This window comes from Triturus cristatus, chromosome 6 (genome assembly GCF_964204655.1).
Source record: "Triturus cristatus chromosome 6, aTriCri1.1, whole genome shotgun sequence".
Classification (NCBI taxonomy): Eukaryota; Metazoa; Chordata; class Amphibia; order Caudata; family Salamandridae; genus Triturus; species Triturus cristatus.
The window spans coordinates 1,764,305,395-1,764,316,165 of record NC_140589.1 but is presented as its reverse complement, the minus strand read 5'-3'; the positions used below and the strand labels follow the sequence as shown (position 1 = coordinate 1,764,316,165).

At 42.1% G+C, this 10,771-nt stretch overlaps 1 long non-coding RNA gene across 1 annotated transcript; it reads left to right on the top strand.

Annotated features, from left to right (window-relative positions):
• The first annotated feature begins 8,797 nt into the window (after nucleotides 1-8,797).
• LOC146821951 (uncharacterized) lies at nucleotides 8,798-10,559 on the top strand. Its single transcript, XR_014962794.1, has 3 exons — nucleotides 8,798-8,960; nucleotides 9,594-9,764; nucleotides 10,060-10,559. It is a non-coding gene; the product is annotated as an uncharacterized LOC146821951 (long non-coding RNA).
• The last annotated feature ends 212 nt before the right edge of the window (nucleotides 10,560-10,771 follow it).

Genomic DNA, 10,771 nt, shown 5'->3' with positions numbered 1-10,771 from the left:
ATGGCTCAGGGGCAAGCTGTCTGGCCGCCCCAGGGGGCTCACCACTGCCCCAAAGCACTGACAGCCTGGCAGGCCTCACTCCTTACACAGCAACAAGAACAAGAACACTCATTCATATATTGATTTAACAGCTCCGTAGGAGATAGATTGGATTCCCCAAAAAATCAAATTAGTATGAACAAAAGTAACCCTCAGTCAATGAAAATCAACAGATAAAGCACTTCCTGCAATATTTTATGTAAAATGCATGAGACAGTACCTACAGAATGGACATGGTGCTTCAGTTGGAGCACCTGTGGCGTGCACGTGAGCTGTGAGTGAATGAATGGAATACATAAAGCAATACATTCTTGAAATATAATTTTACATTTTAAGCCCTGGTCAGGCCAGGCTAACTCTGGGGGCTGAATCTCCAGTCTCTGTGCACATCCCCTATTCAAAGAAGGAGATACCAGGCACCAATAATGGTTGTTTACTATGCATTGCACCGAATATACAAGGCAGGCTCCCTACCAGGCACTGGTCCAGCCAGTATTCGCAATTGTTGTGATGACCCCATTCCTGAGGGAATGTAATTCCAGGCGTGGATTTCATCTGGATGCAGGAGCTTCATTCTTCCCAGCCTCTGATGCTTCCACAAAGTGATGTAATGCTGCTGACGGCCATCACCACCCCACCCTGCCCGGCTCAGACATGTGCCAAGGTGGCATCTGAAGCCTGTGCTTTGGGGCACAAAAATTATTCTTTTGCGGTCAAAGGTGAGAGCGCCTCAGCTCAGTCTACACAGTTACCATCATAGGACCACATATCTTGATCCGGTCTACTGATGACTGACACTCTCCTGTAGGGAATGGGCAAAATATGGGAAAAGGAGTTGGCCTAACGGCTAGGGCGGTCGACCTCAAATCTGGAGAAGTGGGTTCAAGTCTCGGCAATGACGCTGAACATCCTGTGATTCTGGGCAAATGACTTAGTCTTCCCGTGCCTAACAAAAAATGAATGAGTCCTCAAGTAACGCTATGTAAAGCACTCTGATACCCAATCGGGTCAAGTTCGCGCTATATAAAACTCCATTAAAAAAAAATATATATATATATATATATATATATATATAGATATATATATATTATCACCTAGAAGGATTCCCATTATGCACTCACTTCTGACTACAGATACCCTGGCCCAACTATGACTGGACACTTGTACACTCATCCTCCAATACTGTCATTAGTGTATCTCTCTGGGTCAAATTGCTACCAGCCTATCTCCTCTTCCCTCTTACTGTAGCTTGGTGTGAGATCCTTCTGCAGCCCACTAGCCTCTCCTGACATATTTGTTACACTTTAGCGTTGTTACCAAGTTTCTACTTCTTGCACCAAGCCAAGAGTACAGGGGACAGTGAAGTGTACCTGGGACAGTGATTAAGGACAGTAGAAATCCGGGTCAAACGGGAAAGTGATTATTATAAGGAGCAGTGAAAAAGACAGCATAAGGGTTAAGTTGTTTACGGTTTGGAACTGGGAATACATGGGCAACTAACTGATGAGTTCATGGTAGAACGGGGGGTGCGCCATGGCTGCGCTATGGCCCCGATGCTTTTCTCCCTTTTTATCAATGGAGTAGTGGAGCGTATGTTGTCTGCTCCTGTAGACGCTCCAACATTGGATGGAGCGAAAGTGCCAATCCTACTATTTGCAGACGACACGCTCATTCTATCCAAAACCCCGAGTGGCCTGCAGCGTGCACTGAATATTTTTGAGGGCTTTTGTGCCGAGCGTGGCCTAGAAGTAAATGTAGCCAAAACAAAGCTCATGACATTCAATCCCCACCCCAGCTTTAGAGGGAACTTCTTCATGGACGGCCAAAAGGTAGAAATGGTTTCGGATTTTGTTTACCTGGGTATCCATATAGCTAAAGGTGCAAAGTGGGGGAAACACTTAGAAATGGCGGCTCTCAAATTCCGCCAAACTACTGGTACTATAGGTGTTGAACACAAAAGGTCTTTGACCAAACCCATTGCACCAGTACTTCAGGTATACGAAGCCAAAGCCATTAGCTCGGTGCTCTATGGCTCAGAGCTTTGGGGCTATGGGAATCTTGCACCATTAACGCTTGCTGAGAACAAGTTTCTCCGAAGCCTAATTGGCCTCCCTAAAAGTACACCCATGAAGCCTCTGCGTTGCGATTTAGGCAGAAAAGCCATCTCAGATATTGCTAGATTAAGACCCATTTTATACTGGCGGCGCATATGGGTCACCCCCGAACTCGCTCATTATGCAAGGGGCTTCCTGGATTTAATAAATAGTGACAAATTCCACAAGATAGGATGGCTGGGGGAATTGTGCAAAATGTTGGGGTCTTTAGGTATGAATGAGCTTTGGGAGAACCCAGAAGAGGCCCTGGTCCCATCCAAAGTAACTATAAAAACCAAGTACTGGGAAATGGTCGAATATCGGGACTGGAATGAAGCCAACCCGTCTACCATGGAGGGTCTATTCCTTGAAGTAAAAGCTTCTCCTTTTTTAGAGCCCTATTGGGATATTATTACCAAACCCCTGGATAGGAAATTATACTTCCAGCTTAGAGTGGGGTCTCTCCCAATCAGATCACTAACTGGAAAATGGGCAAAGGGTAGCTCTCAAGTCTGCCCAGTTTGTAAAGTAAGGTCTGAGACCATTGCCCACTTTCTCTTTGTGTGCGGGGCCTATTCAGTCCCCCGACGTGTTTGGTTGAAGGCTATGTGTAAACAGCTGGGCACAAGAGCGAGTGACACTGCTCTAAGGATTATTTGTACCAGCCCTTCAACATTAATTGCTGTGGCAGTTGCCAAATATCTGGGATGGGCTTGGGCCATCAGAAAGAAATCTCTTGTCTAATGGTAGTATAGGAGAAAAGACTTTAGACCATTGTCCGCTCTACTAGTTATGGAAATTTTGCCACTCTGCTCTTATATTGGCTAAATAATTTTATGATCTTCAGTATCACGGATGTATTTTAATGTTTTTTATTCGTTTTTAAACAAAATGTTTTTACAAGAGACTGTTTATATGCAATGTATGCCTTATGCTTTTATGAGTTTTTATCTCGAATAAAACTATAAATTCGGAACTGGGAATAACGATGACCAATGGGAGTACCTGACACTGACACAAGCACGAAAGGCATTGGCAACAAAGAATAAAAAAGCTTTTATGCATATTTCATACAAAGTTCACAAACTATGCTACCAGCAGCTGCACAACCATCGATCTATTTGCAGTTCGTCCACAGATTTAATCGCACATTCATCCATGCACTCATCTATGTATTCTTCCATCCACAGGCATTTATCAAATATCAACCCACAATAATGCATCCATCCATCTATCCCAAGTATCCTTCATCCACCCACCCAAATACATGTCCATTCCCGCACACAAGCATTCATCCATCATCCCAAATCCATGCATTCATCCATCAAAACTTGCCCCCAGTCAGCTATGCAACCCATCCGTCTGGCCACACATCATTGTATGAACTTATAGCTATCCAGCCACCTCTTCTCTTTTGTATACTTAAGTACTGGGCACAAATCTATGCTCAGAAGACCGCAGCTAGCGCTATTGAATGTTGGTGTGCTGAATACTAAGGCTGATAGGCTTGATACCACTTCGAACCTCTTTAATTGACCACCAGACACTCCCTGCCCTAGAGGTGGGCGAGAGGCTGAAAGCTCCGCCAGGCTCAAACTTGAAGCCTGGCTCTGGCTCAGCTCGAGGTCTCATTGGAATCTCGAGCCCATAGCAAGAAGAGCTTTCATGTGGCTTCTGCCTGCCACCTTCGCTCTACCCTCTTGCACAGAGAGGTACAAACAAGGAATTAACATTTTAATTATAAAGGAGAGACACACACAAACTCCTATAGGGCCTGATAACAGGTTTGGCGGTGTGGTGCCGGATCCGCCACACTGTCAAACCCGTGATCTAGCCGCCCACCAAATTAAGGAGTTTCCTCCTGTCTGGGGGGCTTTTTCATGGCGCTCCCATGGCGGTGCCTCTAAAAATGGACACCGCAATGGGAATGCCGAAAACAGTTCTTGCATGGCATGGACTTAAAAAGTCCATGCCATGCAAAAACGGGGTAGGTGTGGGCAGGTTGGCTGAGGGCGGAGCTATTCCCTACCAGACTTACACTTCAAAAGGTTTGCCTCAGGCACACACAAAGCACCCTGACACTAGCCTTTCGTCACTTCAGACTTCCTGGGAGTGAATGTTTTATTGGTTCAGCAATCCGTCCATCATCTGTTGTTTGCATTTGTCACCCTAAATGGGTACGGTATGTCCAGACGTGGGTCCCATGCTTGATATGCCACAAGATTCAAGCTTTTTTATTGAATACATTTTGTATGTTTTTCTATTAGGGTCGTTTCTTCTTTTTTCTTTCTTTTTCTCCTTTTCTCTCTTTTTTTCTATTTCTTGATATAAATTCATGATTTTTTCCTTTGATATATGTTTTTGAATTATACACTTTGAACTGTTTGTTTGGATTAATTACTAATTGCCCCTGGTTCAGGTGGTTTGGGCTGCCCCTGTGGTGGTTAATGATTTAAGTACAGTTGTTTAACTGTGAGGGCTCCTTGTTTTGGTCTCGTTGTTTGGCCTGAGTACATTATGGCCAACCCCGTAGTACCTACATATTCAGAGGAGTATATATCTAGGATTAAAAATGGCCATTCACTGTTGGGATCGACAGTGTTAGCGCAACCAGCTGTTAGTGAAACACAGGCATTGCTTGAAGAATTGGAACAGTGTAGAAAAAAGCATGTACGGACTACTCTACATGCCCTTATGATGACCGAATACTTTAAAAAGACGTAATACCCGTAGGATTACAAGTACGTAATGTCCCTGTAATTTTTACCAATGATCCCAAATTCAGAAAAGGGTTCAGCCATATTGGGGTCACTTGTTCCCGACATTGGCTTGTACATGGTATTGATACTGCTCTCGAAGATTGGCAAAAAAGAACTAGAAATAATCGCTGATCTGGAAAGACGGATAAAGGAGAGTGATATTGTTAATGGTGCTAAATTTGCTCTTGAGAAAGTTAATAAAACTATTGTTGATTTTGAAAAATTTGAGAGAAATAAAAAAATAACCAAAATTCAGAGAGATATAGCTAATTTTAGTCAACTTAAGGCTCATCCATATTTACAAGACGAGTTCTATTTACAGCCAAAATCACAATACAATGAAAATTACCCCACTTGGGGTCGTTTTAAAAACAGGAATGCGGTTACGTTCTCTGAATCATCAGCAAGTTCAGGCGATGATGTTGAAGCAGATACAAATCACAGACCTGGTCCATCAACTGGAGGTTACAATTCCCCTTTTTTAGAACAACGTGGGAGAGGAGGGAGGTCACGAGGGAGGGGGATGCCACCTCCTCAATCACGCGGGAACTTCCAGTCCGGGGAACAACAGACCCGCCGCAAATTTTATCAATGGGGTCCTCCCCAGTAACAAGCAAACTGTCGAATTCGGATCTTGTGGAGGCCTCCTCGCCGAGTTCTTGTTATGCTTCGGAGAATGAGACTCTCATTCCCATTTTCAATTTATCTGGTTATCTTTTGTCTACGGATGAAATTTCCATTTTAAGCAAGGGACTTAGTTTTGTACCCACAGAGAAATCTTCTCTCTTTGAGGCCCAGATGGAACTTTTGCAATTTTTTCGTAAATTGTGTTTGAAGACCTTTTTCCTTAACAATACGACCAAGGATTGTTTTAATCCGTCAGGACTGAGACCTTTGTCCACTTTCAGTCCGCCCACCAGCAAAATGCCTGTGCAGTTGTTGGCCTTTGAAGCAATGGTACTAAAGGAGGTTACCGATTTGTATAAAAATGTTGAATATATACCTTACAATATCTCTTTGCCTGAACGCCAAGCACTTAAAGCATTGAAACAAAATCAGGATCTTATTAAAAAAAGTGCGGACAAGGGAGGGGGCATTGTGGTCCAGTCCATTGACAAATACAAATGCGAAATTGTAAGACAACTCGATAACGTCGATCACTATCGGATGCTTAGAACTAATCCCCTTGCTGAGATCCAGACATCTATTTTAAATGTGACCACTGATGCAAAATCAGCTGGTTTTCTCAGCAATAAAGAATTTCTTTTTTTGAATGCAAAGAACCCGCGCACGCCTTTACTGTACACCTTACCAAAGGTACATAAGAGCACGGTAAATCCTCCTGGCCGACCCATAGTCTCCGGGAACCCCTTTGCAAATACATTGATGTTTTTATTAAGGATCTGGCAACTAACACCACTAGTTATGTGCGTGATAGTAGTGACATTATTGTGCAACTTGAGACAATGACTTTTTGTCCGGAATCTGAGTTGTTGGTGTGTTTGGACATTGAGTCCTTATACACCAACATCCCTCAGACACAAGGAATTGAAGTGATCAGGAAGATTCTTGAGACGCGCCCAACCCCGATGGTAGTGCCAACTGAATTTATCATTGATTTGTTGACAATTTCTTTAACGAAGAATTATTTTGAGTTTGATGGACGTTTTTATTTACAGACTAAAGGTACATCTAGGGGGGCTTCTTATGCCCCCAATTTTGCTATTCTATTTGTGGATGACTTTGAACAACACTTTATTTATGATTACAGACACAATCCTTTTTTGATAGCGTTCGCCATTGGCGACGCTATATTGATGATATTTTTTTCGTTTGGACCGGTACATGCACGGATTTGACTGATTTTTTGAGTTGGCTCAATTCTTGCTCTTCGGATCTCAAATTTACATCTCAATCTAGCAAAACTCACATTGACTTTCTGGATCTCACTATTTTCCCTCATGATGGTGGATTGACAACCAGACTTTTTACAAAACCCACGGCCGCAACACCCTGCTTGAATATTCAAGCAACCACCCTCGAGGTTTGAGGGATGGTTTGCCCTTTGGGCAATTTCTGCGCATACGCTGAAATTGTTTTTTCAAAAGCGATTACTTCACAGAGGCAAAAAAACTTGCAGAGAAATTGCGACAACGTGGTTACCCACGCAAATTGGTAAAGCGCTCAATGAAAAGAGCGTGGTACAATCACCGGGAATGTTTGTTGATACCTAAAGCCAAAAAAGAGATGAATCGAATTCCCTGCGTCACCACTTTTGGCACCCAAAGTAATCGCATTTCGGCCATCATTCGTAAACATTGGCCTTTAGTTACATCTACTGGCATCACTAATGAAGAACTTCTTTTTTCATCTAAAAAAGGAAAAAACTTACGGGACCATTTGGTTAGGGCTACGCTGCCTGTTGAGAAAACCCCTAGCCTAACAACTATGTGGGGTCTAGACAGAATTGTTGGACACTACAAATGTGGCGGTTGCCTCATGTGTGATTCCAGCTTGAATACGAAACAATTAATTCATGGCAATATTTGTCATGACTTGCGAGACCATTCTAACTGTAATACTCAGAATGTGATATATGCGTTGTGGTGTCCATGTGACCTCATTTATATTGGCCAAACGACCCAGAAAATTAAGATACGCTTGGGTCAACATAAAAGCCGAATACGATGTAAAAATGAGAATGCACCCTTGGTGGCACACTTTTTGGAACTGAATCATGCTCCTACTGACATTCGTTGGCAAGTGATTGAGGTGGTGCATACTCCCTTGAGGGGAGGTAGCATCACCAACATCTTAAACAAATGTGAATGTCGTTGGATTTTTCGTTGTAATAGTATAAACCAAGGTCTCAACACCTTGGAGGAATGCCACTCCTTAGTTGTTGGGTAGGAGGTATTTCTGCTAGCTTTCCCTGCCCAGATACTGCTTTTTATGCATATTGTGTAATATTTTGTTTTATGTTATAAAGTTACAAGGATGTTAAAATGTTATCTGTTTATTTCATAAATCCGTTTTGATGAATTTCTGCAATTTTTGATAATGATGCATTGCATTGTAATAACATATTGCCATTAAGCAAGAATCTGCAAGAAATTGTAATGTGAGAAAAAACACTTTGCCTTGTGATCACAATGTTATGATAGGAAGTGCTCATGTTATAATGTTCAGCTTATTGAGAAATATTTCTGATTGGTGGAACCACTGTTAGTATATAATGGATTTTTGTCCATTGCAATTTCGCACAAGAATGTATTATTGTAGGAAGACGTCATTTGTGTCCATATATATTGATTCAGCCATTTCATGGCACTGCAAGTATTTATTGTAATATATATAATAATGTTCTGTCAAATGATTGGACAATGAGAATTTACTCCTCTTTTGCATGATTTAAATTTAATAATTCCATTATTATTATTTAAGTTTATTGTTCACCTTTTGGTGGTGGTATTAACACTAGATTCCTGACCCTGCTCCTGTGCTGTTGCTCTGGATCACCAGTGGTCTAGTCTTCTTTCCCTATCACATCTATGGATTGCAGTTCTGCCATTTCTTTATTTTCCGCTATCCGGCAGGTGTTCCGGGTGGTTGTTCGATCGACATTCAGATTGGCCTTTTCCACCCCGGCGGCGTTATCCACTCCGAGTAGTGATTTAGTGCCTCTTTAGCTTGTACATTTGTTTATAGTGCCTGTAAATCGGCATTGAAATATGGGTGCCTTGGCAACGTTGTGATTTGGGACCCTATGTACGACGCTATCTAAATCTAGGTACTTGTTTTAGGGACCAAATTATTTTTCTATATATGTTGCCAGGGATTCGATTTTTGGTCAACTAGATCGAACCACTCTAGTAGTATCATGCAGGGTGGTAATGTTGTGTGGATTGTGCCCGTTTCAACATGGCGTCGTGCTTCAACTGCTGGAAATCGATAGGCCTCTTTCACTTTCCATGTCCCTCACGGCACGCTTTAACCTGGTGGTGATACTTCCGGATTTTGAAACTGCTGCCACTCGTTACCTGATCTGCTCTGCGGTGTTTTACTCCCGGTAAGCGTTCCCCTGATTTAAATGATATACGCTCTTTCACCTGGCACATTTGCAAGTACATTGGTTGTTGTCAGTGGTACGTATGCGTGGCCATGCACTTCTGACTCTTGGCCTTCCTAATGAGACGTAGGGTGGTTTTATTAAATTTTTCTATTTTCTTTCCCCTTTTTTTAAGAACAGATACAGGCAAAATTTTGTAGTTTGGATTAGTTCTCCCTTGCACTTATTTCTTTATAAGGCTGCGCTTGATTTGCTTGCACAATTAATTTCTTCCATTACATTAATATGGGGGTAACGGCCTTGTCTTAGTATTGATTATAACGTTGCCTTCTAAACATCGGCTTGGGCTATGCACTAAATTTTGGGTTTGTTCTTCCCTGTGCATATCCCTTTATATGGCCTTGATTGACTCGCTTGCACAATTGGTTTCTTCCGTTACACCCACATGGTGGTGACGGTCTCGCTTTAGTAATTATTGTTCATAACGTTGTTGTTTAAATATCGACATTGGGCTATGCATTAAATGATTTTGCCCTCTGTTTCCTTTTTCCCCTTCCCTCCTCTCTCCTTCCCCCACCCTTTCCCTCCCCTCCCTCCCCCCCACCTCCTCTGCCCGCCCGCACGCCATTCTAGCTTGGATTCAGTACCGGAAAAGTCAAGGATGATTTAAGTGTCCTGTTGAGCCTTTGTAATGATGTTCACTGGTCTATCAAGTTGCTGGTGCTGATGGAATTCGCCATTTCAATTGGCCTCTGAAATTGTTGTTGAAGATTTGAATTTAAACCGATATCCAATTTGGTATAAGTAAGTCATTCCTTTAATTTCTGAAGCTAACAGGTGTTAGGATTTGACTGCACACAATTAGGTTAATTACTCTTTGAACACTGGTGGTTTGTTTGCTTTTTCAAAATTCATAATTAGGACTGGTTGAGGGTGTTTCTCTTTTTTCTCTTCTTTTCCTTTTTTCTCTTTTCTTAAACAATCCTTTAACTTTTCTTCTTCTGTATCTCTCCTTTCTTCTTGTTCTCTTTTGCGGTTTAATATCTCATTGGCCCTTCTCTAAATTCATATATTGTTATGTACTTTTTTGCTATTTTAGACTGTCCAGTTGTGATGCTCAGTATATTTTATGTCCTGAAGATGACCATGGATTAACACCACAGGTCGAAACGCCGTCGACGCTATAGTGGCTGCAACTATTGGAGGACACACTTTTTTGTCTACTGGAGATTTATGCAAATTTTGTAAACTCCTTTGTTATGTAACCATCTCCTAGTCTGCCACTTGTCTGGTTATGTATATGTTTCTATGTTATATGTACCAGCTTACAACACTGAGCTGTTTTATTGAATACATTTTGTATGTTTTTCTATTAGGGTCGTTTCTTCTTTTTTCTTTCTTTTTCTCCTTTTCTCTCTTTTTTTCTATTTCTTGATATAAATTCATGATTTTTTCAAGCTAGCCTGGCTGATGTGGGGTGAAACCCCAAAACCGTCCCCAGGATGCTTGTTTCTGGTCCAGGGAGGACCTGGCCTGGCAGTACGGCCTGCACTGTTCCCAGCATGGTCAAGACTGATTTGCATATGGCTAAACTGGAATGGCGTGGCATGCATTAAAATAATGGATTTAACCCAGATCTGTGACTGAGGGTGTATGTTTGATTGGGTCAGCATTCCATCCATCATCTGTTCTTTTTGCACTTTTAAAAAGTTGCCATTTTCTTGTCCTAACTATATGGTGTCTGCTGCCAGTGTCCTGGGTCACAAGACTGAATGACTTTGATGTTGGGCTTTGTGTATTCCACCCAAACG